The 18,670-nt window shown below is 39.1% G+C and overlaps 1 protein-coding gene across 14 annotated transcripts in view; it reads left to right on the top strand.

The window, feature by feature from the left end:
* The window catches only part of PSD3 (pleckstrin and Sec7 domain containing 3), an 804,858-nt gene that overhangs the window by 34,692 nt on the left and 751,496 nt on the right, over positions 1-18,670 (top strand). The gene's annotated exons all lie outside the window — the stretch shown is intronic.

Below are 18,670 nucleotides of genomic sequence, written 5' to 3'. Positions count from 1 at the left end.
TATTGCCTTTCATCTCTATGGTCTCCTTACCATTTTCATTGCTTCTACCCTAGATGGGCCCTTGTTACCTGTCATCTAAATTATTGCAATAAACTTCTTACAGTTCTCCCCAATCAATCATACAAACTTATTCCAGATTAATCTTCCCGATACATGCAGGTCTCATCATGTTCTCTCTTTAAAGACCTTCAATGACTCCCCATAGCCTGCAGGTGAAAGTCTAGCTATCTTAGTTGTCACTGGTTATCCTCCACAGTAGGGTTCTAACCTACACTTCCAGCCTTAATTCATATTTCTTTGCCCACTCTACCCTACAGTCAGATTGGATAGGTCACTGTCCCATGAACATGCTACACATTTTCTCTACTTTTGTGCAGCCTAGTGGATGGTGAGATCACTTTGGAACCCAGATCTAAGTTCATGTCTTGTCTTTAGCACAGTGTCTGAGCATCAGCATTTAACCTCTTAATGCCTCTCGGCAACTCTCTAAGACTCTAAACTCAGGAATAGTTGTTGATCTTCTTCGGTAGAGGAAATTTCTGTACCATGAGTTTGGTTAGATGACACAGTGAATAGAGTACTGGACATAAAGTCAGGAGGACCTGAGTTCAAATGTGGCCTCGGTCACTTACTAGCCATGTGTCCTTGATTAAGGACTTGATTAACTTCTGTATGTCTCAGTTTCCTCTTCCTTGAAAGGATAATAATAGCACCTACCTCCAGGGGTTATTGTGAGCATCAAGTGAGATAATCTTTTTGAAGTGCTTTGCAAACTTAGAGCACTATATAAACATAAATGCTACCTATAACACCAACAAAATCACAGTTGTGGACCCCAAAACTCCAGTCCACTCAAAAAACATGAATATGGAAATTCTTATATACATTAATCAATTAACAAACACTTATTTTTTTTGTCTTTTTTTTTTGAGGGGGAAAAGCAGAGTAATTGGGGTTAAGTGATGTGCCCAAGGTCACACAGCTAGTTAAGTGTTAAGTGTCTGAGGCCAGATTTGAACTCAGACCCTCCTGACTCTAGGGCCGGTTCTCTGTTCACTGTGCCACCTAGCTGCCCCTTAACAAACACTTATTAAGCAACTTTGAAGTGATGAAAATCAAGAACCTCACACATCCTGCGAATCATGGTTCTTCTTTTCTATGTGATTTAATCTCTCTCAGCCTCAATTTTCTCATCTGTGAAATGAGGAAGTTGGATGACGTTTAAAGTTCCTTTCAGCTTAAAATCTGTGATCTTGACCTATGACTCCAACTATTAAAAAAAGAAAAGAAAAACCAAGGAAAACAAACTTCAAATTGATTCTAAAAGGGATAAAGAAGAAATGCATTTGGGTGGCTAAGTGGCACAGTGAATAGAGCACTGGCCCTGGAGTCAGGAAGCCCTGAGTTCAAATCTCACCTCAGATACTTTACACTTACTAGCCATGTGACCTTGGGCAAGTCACTTAACCCCAATTGCCTCTCCAAAAAAAAAAGGCAAAAAAAAAATTAAAGAAGAAATGCATTTTTTTGGTTTGTTTCTTAATTTGTTTGGATCAATTTAATTTACATTCTAATATGGTTAGGGTTTTATGTACAATTATTCCTTATTTTGCATGTTTATTTGATTTTTTTTCATGTGTGGCTATTAGGCATATGATAAAAAAATTTAAATCGTGCCTTATTTGCATAATGATTTTTAGGTTGTTGTGTTGTTCAGTCAAGTATAACTCTTTGTGACCCCACGAACCATACTTTGCTTGGGGTTTTCTTGGCAAAGACAGTGGAATGGTTTGCCATTTTCTTCTCTGTTCTATTTAGGCAAACAGAGGTTAAGTGACTTGCCCAGGGTCACACCATTAGTAAGTGTTTGAGGTCAACTTTGAACTCAGGTCTTTCTGACTCCAGGCCTAGCACTCTTTCAAATGAGCCACCTGGTTTCCTCTTTTTAGGTTACACATATATGCATATGTATATACATACAGATAGATATAGTATATATGTATGCTTATATATATATGTGCATAAACACACACATATCAAGTTATGGTTTGAAGAATAGCAGCCTTTGTCCTTGTACTGCTAAGAGTAAAGGAGACTGCGCTGCAGTCTTGGGTTTCGTGTTCATTTGATGCAATTCTGGCTGTTCACCGACTAACATCTTGAAGCCAGACCTGGGGAGCAGTTTTAGGCATACAGTGTTGCTCTCCCCCACCAAAAACTTGAGACTTTTCAAACATGTCAATAGAAATCATGCCAGACTCTTCCCTTGCTGCTTTGCTTGACGTTTGCTGCTCAATGAACCCTGTTAATCCTCTCTTAGAGTCTTGAATGTTGGCCAAGGGGAGAAAATAAATAAATAAAATGAGAATTCTATGACTAGGTTTATCCTGATACTCCTAGAAGGAAGGTGAAATGCCCTTGTCTCTGCTGACTCAAATGATATTTGGACATGACTTGGCTATTTCTTGCCAGTCCTGTGAGTCAAATAAGGAAGGGCAAAGAATAAGGTTCATTGTTGTCCTCTCGGCCTTGGGTTCCCTGGTGAGGAAGAGAGAAAAAACGTTGCAAGTGGAAAAAAAACCCAAAGGGAAAACAAAATGACTCGATTGTCTTCTGTCAATCGATAACACCTGTGGCAGGCAAGGGGCAAGGATTATTGTTACCACCTCTTGGGCTATAAGGTTCAGAATCTTGTTCAAAGTTCAGCACAACAGTCCACGGAGGCAGATTTCCACTGACAGTCTAGGGTGGTGGAGTGGCCCTTCATAATTTTCCCTTGGTGTTGGGACTTTACAAACACAACTAAGTGGAATACTGGGGTTTGGGGAGGTTGGATGGCCACAGGGGCCAGAAGTCTTTAGTGCTGAAGAGGAGGGTTTTTTTGCACAAGACACTCCATCTTCCAACTCAGGACATCTTCACTGGTTGGTCCCCATGCCTGGAATTAGTTCCCTCTTTCTCTTGGCCTTTGCCAACTTTCTTCGTCTCCACCATCTACGGGAAGCTTTTATTGATCCCCTTCCATCCTAGTGCCTACCCTCAATTACTTATCTCCAGTTTATCCTGTTAATATTGTTTGTACATGGTGGTTTGCATGTTATCTCTACCATTAAGCTGTGAGCTTCTTGAGAATAGACTATATTTTTCTCTCATTGTATCCCCAGAGCTTAGCATAAGGCATGGCACATAGAAGATGTGTACAGTATGCATAGTAGGTATATATAGTATCATGTGTATATATAATGTACATATATACTAAACTATACATAACATATATTTAATTAGTTCCTATTGACTGTGCTCTGTGCACTTTGTAGGCTGAGCCCTGGTAAGGAATCAAACTCATAAGATTCTGTTCAACAATCTCTAGTTACATTCAGGTGAGCCTTTAGGTGAGTCAAAAATCATCTGAGAACTGGTTAGTCTTAGACAAGTGCAGTTTAGACCTTAGCAAAGGTTCTACCTGGTCAGTCCTCTTGCAAGTAAAGGACTCTCACAGGTTGCTGACTAGGTTTGTCATTTTTCCTTACCTTCTCTGAAAGAAGAGAGGAGCTCAGAACAGGATAAAAATACCCCAGGGTCTTAGAACTTAGCTCTCAATCTCTTCCTGAATGACTCCTAGACAGGGAGCTGGTCATAGGACCCCAGGCATAGGACACTCATATTTATAAGAGCATGAAAACACGGTCTCCACAGCCATAAAACATGTACCTAAGACTCAGTGGATTCTGATATATCTGTGGCTTGTTGCCTATACAATGATGGCCCTTTGTCCATTGCTTTAAACTGACATTCCCAACTAAGGTAGCACCAGATAGCTAAATTCTTATTCTTTTTAAATGAGAATTTTAACTATTGCATGTGATTTTTATAATCTGGGTCTCTGCAGCTGAGTTATTCAAACACTAGGTATTGTTCTTCAGTATTCCAATCAGGACAATGATAAAAATTTGCTTCTTATAATTGTGGTAAATGGACAGGCAAAGACCACAGATGGCATAGAATCCTGGCATTTAGAGACAGAGGGAAAATAAACATGCAAGTGAACTTTCATTTGGTCCCAAGGAACCAGTGTTGAATAGTTCTTTATAACACATTCAGCAATAATAATGTTTTCCCAGTTCTGAGTAATGGTGTTTCCATCATTACTCTTGGGACACTTCCATGGCTTAATTGAGTTTCTCAGTATTTGGCCCTAATTAGTCCATGCTTCAGCTCATCTATTTGGCTTAATTTATACTGCTTTGTACCATGCTAAGTAATTTCCCTGCCCCCACCATCCTTTGTATTTACACATGGTGATTATTGTGGCCATCCCTTGAATTCTTCTAATCCAGTCTGGTTCAGTCCAGTCCAGCAAGCATTTCTTGAGTACCTATTATATACAAGGCACTATACAGGTTCTGGGTCTAAAAAGAAAACCAAATACAGTCCTTGTCATCAAGGAGGTTATGGGGGGGGGAGGGGCAGTAAGAAAGTAAAAATACGTAAAAGATAAATATATATGTGATCAATTGGGGTGGAGGGAGAGAGTATCACTAATATTTAGGTGAATTCAGGAACAGCTTCCCATAGGAAAATGAGGACATGATCTGAGACTTAAGGGAAGGTGGGGGTTCTGAGAGGCAAAAAGTGAGAAAGGATTGTATGGGAGGGGAGTCAATCTGTGCAAAAGCATGGAGACAGGAGATGGACATGTACCAGCTGTGTGACCCTAACCTCTCTTAGCTTCTATTCCCTCATATGCAAAATGGGGATAGCAATACCACCTATTTCACAGGCTTGTTACAAGGATCAAATTACAGTGCCATATATACATTAGCTAAGATTATAATGATGATGATGATGATAATGATAAAGATGGTGATGGTGATGGTGGTGATAATGATGAAGATGATGATGATGGTGATGATCCTGATGATGATGATGGTGGTGATGATGATGAAGATGATGATAATGGTGATGATGATGATGGTGGTGGTGGTGGTAGTGATGATGGTGACAAAGACGATGCATTCAGAGAACAGCAAATAGGCCAGTCTGGCAAGAACATAGAGTGCATGAAGGAGGATAATGTGCAATGAGACCCATAAGATAGGTTGGGGCCAGATTTTGAAGAGTTTTAAATATCAAGCTGAAGAACTTACTTTAATGTTAACAATCATAATCACAATACTACCTAGCTTGCTATCACACTTTAAGGTTTGTAACTTGCCTATATTTAAAATGTATTGTCTTGTTATTTAATGTGTCAGTGAAGAAGCACCTACTCTATCATAAATTTGTTTTTAAGATATTTTGGGTATAATTTGTTTCCTTTGTAATCTTGTACATTTCATTTTATGTATTTAAAAACATTATCTTGAGAAGGGGTCCTTGGCTTCCCTAGTCTGCCAGAGAGGTCACAAAAACGGTTATGAACCCTGACTCTACAGCGAGAAAGGACCAGATACACATATTGTGCCCTGGATCATCAGGCCCTGAGTTCCTGAGAAGTGATTTACTACTTCTCAGGTGCGTAGGTGTCTTACGTGGATCTCAGGGTTTCCAGTTTAATAGTGAGCAATGTAAGCTTAATGGCTAGTTGCTCATTTGAGTTATTTCCCTTCCTTTCCCTTTCTCCTGATTTATTTATTGAAGGCCAGTAAGTAAAAGCATTAATTACCTTTGGAAGAAACCCTCCTACTTAAATAATTAATGGAAGCTATATAACTATAGATCTAATTATAGAACCCTCCAACTAGATTATATGCTTCTTGAGGGCAAGGATTATGCCTTATTTCACCTCTTCCTCTCCTCCAGCCTCCAGTAAAATCTTGTCCCAGTGCCTCACACTGTTTATCTACAGACTAGTGAAGGTAGGTCTGGAAAAGTTGATCACTAGACAATTGGCTGCCCAGTAATGATTTTTTTTCAAAACATGGAATTAATAAAGATTGTTTACAATGGTGTGGAGGGGTTGTGGCATGCGAGGAATGCACAAATCATGGAGGAAGGGGTATTGAGATGTTTCCAACAGCAAAAAACACCACCATTCCCTATACATAATAAGTACTTAGTTCTGTTTTGTTGTTACTGAACAAAAGAATGAATAAATGATATTTACACAGAGTGAGGGTGATCCTTACAGTTTTAAAAAACACCACCATTCCCTATACATAATAAGTACTTAGTTCTGTTTTGTTGTTACTGAACAAAAGAATGAATAAATGATATTTACACAGAGTGAGGGTGATCCTTACAGTTTTAAAATTTTATTTTTCAAATAGTAGCATAACAATTAATAATAAGGGCACTTAGGTGGCACTGTGGATAAAGTGCTGGACCTGAAATCTAGAAGACTTTTGCTCCTGAGTTCAAATGTGACCTCAGATACTAATTATCTGTGTGACCCTGGGCAAGTCACTTAACCCTGCTTGCCTCAGTTTCTTCATTTGTAAAATGAATTGGAAAAGGAAACAGCAAATCACTTCAGTATTTTTGCCAAGAAAACAATAGATGGGGTCATGAAGAGTTGGATATGACTGAAACGACTGACTAACAACAACAAATTCATAATAGAAAATTTAAAATAATATAACTATTTTTATGATTCTATGATACTATATCCTTGCAATAATTTTTTTAAAAGCAAGATGCATTGTTAAACCCTCTCCACATAGCATATTCCTAAATAACTCATGGGGCAGCTAGGTGGAACGATAGTGAACAAATGGCTAGGCGGGGGTCAGGAAGACTCTGTGTGACCCTGAGCAATTCACTTAACCCTGTTTGCCTCATTTTCCTCATCTGTAAAATGGGCTGGAGAAGGAAATGGCAAACCACTGTAGTATCTACTAAAAAAAAAAAAACAACTCCAAATGGGATCATGAGAGTTGGACATGATTGAAACAACTAAACAACCACAAAACAACTCTTTCCCCCTAATGGTACTTTAAATCAAACGTCATATTAATGTCAGGAGTCCTCCATACTTATAGTATGTAGTTAGGTGATTTTAGGTAATAATTAATGGAAGTAATAGAGTACTGAACCGGGACTCAGAAAGACTTGGGTTCAAATCTGATGTAAGACACTTATTAGATGGGTGACCCTGGGCAAGTCATTCAACCTTTCTCAGTCTCAGTTTCCTCATCTATAAGATGGGGATGATGATAGCACCCATCTCCCAAAATTATCATGAGGATAAAATGAGATAATATTTGCAAGTACTGACTATTAGCCAAGTCAATGGCAAACATCATTATCTTCATGAAGTCAGAAGCATGGAGAAAGTGTAAGACACAAAGTCGGAACAACAGAAAGCTTGTGAGATTCACCCAAGGTCACCATGTAAATTAATAGCACATCCAAGAATAAATCTAGGTCCTTTGGATACCTTATGCCATGTTGGCTCCATTAAACGCTGTTCAGTTCCAAATACACTGAAAAGGCAATTAGATCATTCTGAAGGTAAAAAAATGGGCAGATCATTCTCAATGACAGATTCAGAATATCTTTTGGCTCATAGAAAATTAGGGTGTGATAGAAAGTGCACTAGTCTTAAAGTCAGGAAGCCTTGCTGTCAAGTCCCAGATCTGCCACTTTCTAACTGGGTGACCTTGGGAAACTCACTTTACCATGCTAAGCCTCAGTTTTCTTATCTGTAAAGTGGGGATAATACTTGCTCTGCTTACCTTACACATTATTGTGAGGTGATCTCTATGAAGGTGCTTTGTAAACTAAAGCTCATGATTAGAATTTCCTTTTGTTTTAAAGAACTCTTGGTGTGAAAACTCCTTTCACCATCCATGAGGCAGATAAGCCATTTCATCTGTGACTTGTTGTCTTAGATGATGAAGGGTAAAGTCCCTTGCCTATGGCTTTCCCAAACCCTATTAGCACCTTTACCCACCTTTTGGTGTCCCATTCCTCACCCTTCAGATGCTTATTCTTTGCCCCTTCCACCTTCTGATTGGAAAGTAACCTAGTTGTGATTTGATAATTAAAAGGTTCATATTTCCCGGGGTATTTGCATTTTAAAGTTTAAAGTAGGTGGAATACAGATAAAAATAGCTATAGAATCTTACACTCACTTCTGGAACAGGCCTCAATATATTACCTAAAGCATGAATCCTTTCTACAACATTTCTGACAAGTGGTAGGAGGCGTATATAGGTGCTACATTTGGCAGGGAGTGTGTTTGGAAAGAGAGAGAGAAGAGAGAAAAGAAGGTTAATGAGAACCTGCCCCACTGCTTAGAACTCAGTTTGCTCCATTGTTGGGTGACTGAGGCTCATCAATCAACAGATTTACTACCTAATTCCCTACCCCCTGCTTTCTACTACTTGCAAGAGAGTGAATAGTTAATAACTTGTGTGCCATTTCTGAAAAGTTTCTGATCATAGAGACACTCAGTTTTCATTTGTCATTTCATTCATCCCTGGGATCACTCTATGAGGATGGAAAAAGTAGAAGATATCATTACTTCAGTTTTTAAATGGAGTAATCAGTGGATAGATGGATTACTAATTAGACTTCTGTAAGGTCAATTTGTGGAGTTAGGTGGTTTATCAGAATTAGAGTATAACCACCTGCCAGGGGTGTCATGGCTATGGGAGTCTTGGACATAGGTATGGAAAGTTGTTTTAGACTTCATCCTAATCCCTGAAGCCACACTCTCTACCCCACTGACCTCGGGAGACAGGACCAGGAAATCAGTCACACATCATTTCCCTTTTCTTGAGATCTGAATCTCAAGGTCCCACAACCTCTCATGCAGGCATGCCTGACAGAAGAAAGAGATACTTAAAAATCATTATAAATAAATAATAACAAAATTCGTTTAGAGGAACAAAAGTTCTAGAATCTCAAAAGAAATAATAAAAAAGGAGTAAGAATGAAGGGAGAGAGGAATAGTGATTCTAGACCTCAAATTATCTTATAAAGCAGCAATTTCAAAACTATTTGGTACTGGTTAAAAAAAATAGAAAATTACATAAATGGAACAGATAAGAGAGGAAGAACCAGAAATGATGGAACTAAAAAACTCAGTACTTGACAGCTTGAGAATATAAATTACTCAGGGGAAGAACTCCTTATCTGACAAGAATTGCTAGGAAAACTAGGAAGTATTTTGGCAGAAATTATGTCTAGGCCGATATCTTATACTACATACCACAAGAAACTCAAAATAGATACACAACCCAAATATCAAAAGCCATACCCTAAAATATTAGAAGAGAACCTAGTCAGGTACTTTACACAGTTTTGGCTAGGGAAAAAAACTGTACAAAACAAGGAATAGTGCCAACCAAAAAAGGTAAAATAGATAACTTTCATCATGCTGTTGAAAGACTTATGCACAAACAAAATCAATGCAACTATGATGAAAAGAGAAGCTTTCAATTGGGAAGGAATCTTGCATCAAATATCTTTGATAAGGTAATGATATCCAAGATATATAAGGAACTAACGCAATCAGAAGACAAGAGACATTCTTCATTGGATAAGTGGTCAGGGATTTGAGCAAATAGTTCTCAAAAGAAGAAATGCAAACTATTAAAATCCATGTGAAAGGTCACTCTAAATCATTAATAATATAATAAAGAAATGGAAATTAGAGAACAGTCAAGATGACAGAAAGGAGAATAGTTCAATTTCTCTCAAACAATCCTTCCATGAAGATCTAGAAGACCAGACCAAGTACTGATTGGGAAATCCAAGAGAAAAAAAAAATCATGAGTCATTTTGCCAGTCCAGATTTGCAGGGGGAGACAGATAGAGAAGATGGTGGTTACTGGGAATGGGTCTGGACAGAAGTACATCTATCTATATGTAGAGAACTTTCAGAAGTTTTTCAGCTTTGCTAATGAAATGTTACCCTCCCCTATATTATTATCTGAAAGACTGACAAGCAGAAGAATGTATTATATAGGGGATGTTTTGGGGTCCCTTGGCCTCACTAAGGTACATTCCCCTGTCCTATACAGTTACCTGCAAAGGTTATCAGGCAGATAAGCAAGAGGGCATGTAATCTTTTTTGTTTATGCCTCTGGATATGGTCCTAGAATAATACCCTAATAAGTAACTAACCGTAAGCAAGGGTAAATAGTGAACAGGATTAAGGGAGGCGCCTTCTACATTATCTGCATTCTTTTGATATAGCATCTTTCTACTTTGTCTACATTCTCCTGGGGGTGAGGAGGGCATAAAAACTCTGTGAGCTCCTTGCATCTTTGGCTCTGTATGAAATGGTCCTGTAGCAAACAGACTATTATTTCACCCCCATCTCGTTATTCTCACCGCTTGCTAGCCCACCAACTGCACTGGCTGCAGTATCTATATCTATAGTATTCTAGTTCCAGGGACTGAAAGAGAACCTAGACCATGCAGTGGGGCAGGAAGCACCAAGACAGTAAGAGGTCCCTGAGGGTAGGAAGCCCTTATTTTATGTGGGCTACAGGAAAGCTGCCATCTAATAGCTCTATTGCTCACTACTCATTTCCAGGTCACAGATGCAGAGTGCACTTAGGATGAGACCTGTACTTAGGGGTGGTATTCTAAGGTAAGGATCAGTCTGGAGTGAAGAATGGTAGAGGGTCTTAGATTGAGTACTGAGCAAGAAGCTAGTTCAAGAAGCAAAAAATGACTGTGTGACTATGCCCACAGCAACAGAACTGGTACTAAATTCTGGCCCCCAGCCTGGTGCAAAGTCTACGATGTAAAAATCAGAGTAGAAATCTGAGAACAAAAGGGAACATGAAGTTCTCTCAGTCTGAACCTGCAAAGTCTTCCAGATGGCTGGTAGTTCCTCAAGTAGCAGCAGTCTATTCCAACTAGGGACAACCCCATGGAGATGTTGCTCAGACTCAAACCCAGGTTAGGAACTTGTAGCTCAGACCAGAAAAGCAGGGATTAGACTGTCCTGGATCACGCAACTTTGGGAACACTGAAATCTTGCAGGTCCCCAACCTGAACTGCCTTTGAGATCCTGGAATAACACAACACTCAAACCCCCAAGAAAGCACCAGAAAGACCTAAGAGGGCATACTTTTAGCTCCGCACCCCACCCCCATTAGTACACAACGTCTGACCCTAATATAAAATCCAGAGTCAGGAAACAGGCTGAAAGGATGAGCAAAGAAAAAAGAATCCCACCACAAAGAGCTATTATGGTGGCAGGGATGCTCAAGACACAAACCAAGAAGAAGAAAATTACTCTAAGATCTCGACAAGGAAATCCTCAAAGACAAACACAGCTTGAAGAGATAAAAAAAAAAAAAAAAAAGAAACGAATGATGATTTTTAAAACCGAATGAGAATGCTAGAGGAAAAAAATGGGCAAAGAAATAAAAGCTTTGGAAGAAAAATATGGAAAGAAAATTAACAACTTGGACCTGAAAGTGGTACAGTCATGCTTTAATGTAATTAAAGGAAGAATGGAAGGGGAAGAGAAATACATTGGAAAAGAAGGGAGAGGAATTATGGGAAAATTATCTCACATAATTGGGGCATCTAAGTAGAAATCTATAGGAACAATGAGCAAGGGGTGGGGAGGTTTGATTTGAGCCTCACTCTGAACTGATCAGAGCAGGGAAGAATACATACAAATGAAATACATTTCATTCAATGGGAAAATGGGTGGCAAAGAGATTAAAGGAAAGGGAAAAATACAAGGGAATAAAGGAAGAATTATACATAAACAAACTAAATTCATAAAGAGGGGATGGGAAACAAAGAGAAGGAAAAAGAAAATAGAGTGGAAGGAAATACACAACTATGAATGTGAATGGTATGAACTCATCCATAAAAATGGAAGAAGATAGTAGAATGGTTTAGAAATCAGAATCTTAAAATAATCTGTTTTATAAGAAACACATTGGAAACAGAAAGATGTCCACAGAGTTAAAATAAGAGGCTGGAGGTGAATCTATGGTATTTCAAATAAAATTTTTTTTAAATGCAGGTGTAGAAATCATGATTTCAGACAAAACAACAATAAAAACAAACCTAGTTAAAAAAGATAAACAGGGAAACTTCACTTTGCTGAAAGGTACCATAGAAAACAAATTAATAACTATACTAAACATATATGCACTCAATGAAATAGCATCTAAATTTTTACAGAAGTTAAATGAATTGCAGGGAAATATAGACAGTAAAACTATAATAGTAGAGGAATATCAATTTACCCCTCTTGAACCTAGATAAATCTAACCAAAAAACAAACAAATAAAAATACACATGCAAATCAAAAACAACTCTGAGGTTTTGCTTCACTCTCAGAAACTTGGGAAAGATGACAAAAGATGGAATAGTCAGTACTGAAGTGCTTTGCATTGTTAATAGAACTATGGATTGACCTAACCATTCTGGAAGCAATTTGGAATTATGCTTAAAAAGTAACTAAAATATCTATACTTTTTGACTCAGAGGTCCCACTGGTGGACATATAGTCCATGGTTGTTAAGGATGAAAAGAAATGTCCCATGCACATCATTTTCAAAGTTTTACTTTTTGTGGCAGAAAAGACCTGGAAACGAAGTAGATATAAATTAATTGTGGGAAAAAATAAACAAACTATCATATAGAATACAATGGAATATTATTACACTACATGAAATTATGAATATGAAAAATATAGAGATGTATCAGAAGATTGTTACATGATACAGAATCAAGAAAGGATCACCAGGAAAACAAAGACTTCGTTTTAAGATGGAAAAAAACAAAACAAAAGAAATCAACACATCATCCTAAATTGAGTGGTATATAAAGTTTTGCAGAGGTGGAGGACTATGGGTGTGGAGTATTGTGTATGTTGTCAGACTTAGATCTTGTGTTGGTTAGTTTTGCTGAGCTACATTTTTTTTCTTTATTTTTTATTCTTATAAGAGGTGACATGCTAAAATGGGGGAATGAGAGGGATTTATTCAGAAATAAAGGTGACATAAAAACAAAAAATGCTAACAAAAATTGAAATGTGTTTTAAAATTTATTGGCAAGGAAACTGTTGCCACTTGTCTTGTGGCACATTACCATCAGCCAACCTTGTGATATGCTATGTGCTTCAGGCAACTCAGAACTGAGCCCAATAGAGGCCACTTTCAGGGAAGCATATACCCCAGAGGAACATAAACACAGACACACCAGGGAAACAACCAAAGTAACCAGACACCCCAGAGCCACACTGCTATGCTCTGACGAGATGTCTCTTGCACTTTTTCCTTTCAACACACCTAGATCTACAGCTGCTGTATAAAGACCCAGAGGCTCTGGGTCCCCCCCAGCTTTCATTCACTGACTTAATGGAAGCTCATGAATGCAAAAAGAACTTATAAACTCATTAGAACCATTGACAGAGGCTGCTTTCTTTCTGTTTTCACAACTCAACTACTAAGTGGCACAGGGGAAAGAGAGCCCAGGAGTCAAGAAGACATGAGTTAAAAGTCAACCTCAGACATTTATTACCTGTGCAATCTTGGGCAAGTCATTTAACACTATTTGCCTCAGTTTCCTAAATTGTAAAATGGAGATAATAGTAAAACCTATCTCAAAGTGTTGTGAGGATACAATGAAATGATATTTGAAAAGTGCTTAGCATAGCTCCTGGCACACAGAAGGTGCTTAATAAATGTTAGTTCTCTTTCTCTCCTCCCCACCCCCTCCTTCCTTCCTGATTATGCCTACAGTGGTCGGTATTTGACTTTCCTACCTATCTGCTTCCTAACACTACCTTCTCATCCTCCCTTGCCCTACTCTCTGTGTTGTTCTTGTGATTATTAGGGACCTGGTATGAATGACCCTTACAAACACTTGTAAACAAAATATGGATGTTAGTGGTTCAGTGTTCAGCCCTAAACACCAGTGGTATTATCAACAGCAAATCTAAGCAAATGCCCTGAGATGAACATTGAAAGAAAGTGGGGGTTTGGATGCATGATTTTGTGAGTAAATCAAAAGCAGAGCCTTCTGCTTCTGAAAGAAACCAGAGTGGTAAGTGGTGGTTATGTCACTGCTAAAATACTTTCCTTCTGCATCATCGCGAGGTTACTTAATCTTTATGGTTTCCCAGCTGTTTTCAATCAAGTGAAATGAAAACATAGCAGGAGTATGGAGCCTGAGAGGGCAGATGAACCAAAGCCATCTCCTGACAGTAACTGTGCTCGGAACAAGCAGCAATATGAGGGGTTTGGACGAGCACGGCAGTCCAGATATTCCGTTAAACATGCAATGCATTTAGTAGGTCCATGATGGAGGGGGAGAATATTCACAATATTATTACTGACAATTAAGTAGGTTTTCTTCTTTCCTCTCACTTACCCCACATCCTTTGTCGAATTGACCATACAGGACATATGGTTGGCAGCCCGTTGGCAGCTCCTTTGTACTCAAAGAGGACCGTGACATTAGGAAAATGATGCCATGACTTGCAAGTGAGTAGGATTTAAGTGAGGGAGGGCTGTGCAAAGTCACCAGCCTCACTTCTCTCTTCCGGGGTCATCTGGGTCCAGTGGCCTGATATAGATCAGGACAACTGGAGATGGCCCCAGATGCAGTGGGAGACTTTGGCCTTTTTAAGCTAAGGTCTTTCCCAGGTCTCAGTTGGATTGCAGCAAAGCCCATTCATCCAACCCCTAGTGTTCATGACAGTGGTATGTTTAGAATAGGTTGATGACATGAAAAACCAAGCACTCAGATGACATCTGTGGTCCTCTGGAAACTGAGGGTTAGGCCAAGAACTCTTCCGAGACCAGAGTCATAATACTTCCACCTGTGATTTCTAGGACCCTGGATGCAGAGCCAGATGAGACCTATGAGGTCATTCTGTCCAAAGCTCTTCTTTTATAGATGAGGAAACAGAAGCCCAGAGAGGTGACAATATTTGTCCAAGGTCACAGAGGTTAGAAAGTGACAGAGCTGAGAATTGAATCCAAATCTTCTGACTCCAAAACCAGTAGGCTTTCTGCTACAACTATGTGATCTCCCTTTTAATACTGTTTCCTTGCAAAATCTCTCCTCTGTCTGGTTTTTCCTTTATTCTCCAATGGCAAGTAAATTAGAGGAATAATTCAATTGTCTCTAGAGTGAGTTTTTTGTCTGGGAAAAAAGTACATTGGATGGATACTATCTGAGGGGCTTTATAGTGAAGCCTCCAAATTATAGAAAATTTAAAGGAACTTTGAACTGAGAACTACTACTATGGCTTAAGAACTTGTTTCAGGAAAGTGAACAAGAAGATCAAAGGCAGGAATATGAAGCCGAAAGGGTGATTGTGTATAAAGTGATCATTGGGTCCATTTCCTCTTGCTGGCTTTCCATCCTTTCAGACCCTTATGGAGGTTTTACTAGAAGCGAATGACACAAGAAACTACAAAAAAGGCAGTGAGGTAAAGAAAGATTAGATAAAGCAAAGTAATCTAAGTATCTGAGAATCTTTAAAGATGATGATGCAAAGAATTGTAGAGACAACAGAAAAATACAAAGTATCATATCACAATAGTTTGGTATAGTGGATAGAGAAATAGAAAGTATCATCTAATAAGGCAGGAGGCACAGCAGATAGAGCCCTGGGCTTGGAGTCAGGAAGAACTGAGTTCAAATCCTATTTCAGACACCCTGGGAAATTCAATTAAATAAACATTTCTTAAGTACCTACTATATGTCAGGCACTGTGCTAAGCTGGGGATGCAAATAAGAAAAAGAAAGTCTGTCTCTGCCCTCAAGAAGCTTACAATTCAATGGGAAAAGATGACACAAAAAAAGAATATGGAAGTAGGAGCCAAGCCAAGGGGTGCCTGACTTGGGGGCATCTTGTTCCATGTTGTTGTTTGTCCTTTGTTTTTAAAGATGACAAGTTGCAGTGATGTCTTACCTCCTACATGAATTGGATTTAAGTGAGACAGTTACACAAAATCAGCAGCCTCCCTCTCTCATCCAATCATAAAAGTCCAATGGCAGAACAAAAGTCAGGACAACAGGTGATAGCCAAGGGTTCTGTGGATGACCTTGGCATCTTCAATGTCTAACCAAGCTCTAAGCGTTCTCCAGAACCTGCTTTAGTCTCCTTTGTGACCATTGGGATAAATTGCTCTCAACTGCCAATTTTGCCAGGGAAGTCTTAACATGCTTGAGGTACACCCTCCCACCCCCCAACTCACTGACTGCTTTGAGGCCGGTTGGTTATCCTCAGCCTGGTTCAGCTCATGCTCTGAGATGATTTCACCAGGGTGTGGCTGCTGTGTATTCTGCAGCTTCTTGGAGCCACGGGGGAGAGTTGAGTGTCAGCTGGACGCCAAAGGGGAATGCGCACCCCTGACAAAGTCTTGCTATGTCCTCATGTAACAAGTGCTAGTCCTACTTGAATACCCCATAGACACCAATAGAGTTCAAATTGAGTGGAATTGCAGATAGAAAGTGGAGAGCAAGATGGAAGGTCCTGTCCTCTATGAAAGAAAGCTTCGGGAGGAGTTTAGCCCTCCACTCTCCAGCATGCCAGTCAGAGGGGAGAGGAAGCTGAGGAAACTGGGAAGGTGTTGAGTAGTCAAGGCTGAGTTAAACAGTGTGATGAGGAGATTTCAGGTGATTAGCTTCTCTTGAGAGGAGCGAGTCACTCAACATCTCAGTCTTCCTTATCTGTACAATGGAGAGGATAATAATAGCACCTACCTTATAGGCAGGAGATGGTCAAATGAGGTGATAGATGTAAAATCATTTAGCAAATCTTTTTTTTTTTGGAGGGGGGAAGGCAAGCAATTGAGGTTAAGTGACTTGCCCAAGGTCACATAGCTAGTAAGTATTGTCAAGTGTCTGAGGCTGGATTTGAACTTAGATCCTCCTGACTTAGAGCTTGTTCTCTTCGCTACACCACCTAGCTGCCCCTGCTTTGCAAATCTTAAAGCACTGTGTGAATGCTATGGACAGACAGCTGGCCTTGGATCCAGAAGACCTGAGTTCAAGTTCTCTGACACATACTGCCTGTGTGGAATCCTGGGAATATACCTTCTCTGTGCTCTAGGCAATTCTCTAAAAGTATAAGTTATAGAAAAGGTGCCAACCTGCACTGTTTGAGGGAATTTTCTCACCTATTCCTTACACAAATGAAATCATAGGTCCAGTTCCTATTTTTATAATAGCTGATATTTATATGTTTTTAAAATTTGCAGTCATTTATATTATATCATATCATATCATATCATATTATATCAGTATGTGTGTATACGTATGCATACAATCTCATTTGAGCCTCCTAAAACCCAAAAGGTAAGAAACTGAGGTAGAGAGAGGTAAAATAATTTTATATCTAGTAAGTGAGGGGAAACACCCTGAGTTCAGCACTCGATTCACTACATCCCACATACTGAGTTTGTAGATAGGAAGAACAGTTCTCAAAAGAGCTAAGGGACTTAGCTCAGCTCACACAGGAAGCTCGTAGCAGAAGGTGGAGTCAAATCCATGCCTTCAAGATTATTTTTTTTGTCCATTAAATAATGTTGCTTTCTCAAAAGATAGTTAAATGGAGTGAAAACAGAGTACAATGGAAATCTTGTGGCAGCCTTATTTATAGCATTTGCTTCTAGGGAACTAAAAATTATCTCACAAGGAGCTCAGTTCCTTCAAAGCAAGAAAAACTTCATTCATCAAAGGTTATAAGAGAAAAGAAAACTGGACCATTTATAATACTTAACATATTGCTCCCAAACCTGCATTTTTTAAAATTGTCTTTTGTTTTTACACCACAGTAATGTTTGGATTTATCCCCAGCTCCACTGCATTGAACCTTCCTTGTAACAAAGAAAAACAAATAAGTAAAATCAATTAATATGCCAACTAAATCTGATGCCCTAGTGCAACATTTGATACATCATCCTTTCCTTACAACCTCTCCCCCCCCCCTAATAGAAAGAGTGCTGGATTTGGAGTCAGAGTTCACCTTTCTGGGTTCACCTCCCACCTCTGAAACCTACTACCTGTGTGGTCTTAAGAAAGGAATCTAACTTCCTTATGCCTCGGTTTTCTCATTTATAAAATGGTGGCATTGGACTCAATAGTCTTGGAGGTGCTTTCTACCTCTAGCTCTCTGATCCTATGGGTAAAAGAAAAACCCTGGTTGGGACATTTACTACCTTTGTGACCCTGAGCAAGTCATTTGATGTCTAAGGTTATCAGGGTTTTTTTTTGCCTTTTTTTTTGGAGGGGGGAAGACAGAGCAATTGGGATTAAGTGACTTGCCCAAGGTCACATGGCTAGTTTTGTGTTAAGTGTCTGAGGCCAAATTTGAACTCAGGTCCTCCTGTCTCTATTGTCTATAGAGCCAGTACTCTATTCACTGCACCAGGCCATCAGTTTTCTGAACTGGAAAACAAAGGTGTTGGATTTTGAGATGATCTCAAAGGTCTCTTTCATCTTTAAACCCATGATCCTATGGTCCTATGTTTCATTATCTCTTCTTTAGTGCCAAGATGGTTCATTACAGTTACTTAGAGTTCCCTTTCTTTTTGTGTTTTTTTCCTTATATTTCACATGATTGTAGTCATTGTGTATATTGTTCTCTTGGTTCCTTTCTCTTGACTCCTCCTTATTACCAGGCTCCCCATGTAACTTGAATTTCTCATGTTCATTATTTCTTACAGAACAATAGCAATGCATTACATTCATATACCACAATTTGCTCAGGAATATTCTAAGA

The sequence above is a fragment of the Petaurus breviceps genome, unplaced genomic scaffold (assembly GCF_028583685.1).
Source record: "Petaurus breviceps papuanus isolate PSGF00001 unplaced genomic scaffold, PetGlider_PUasm1.0 90919, whole genome shotgun sequence".
Classification (NCBI taxonomy): domain Eukaryota; kingdom Metazoa; phylum Chordata; class Mammalia; order Diprotodontia; family Petauridae; genus Petaurus; species Petaurus breviceps.
The sequence above is the reverse complement of the archived record's forward strand: the minus strand, read 5'-3'. Positions and strand labels throughout refer to the sequence as shown.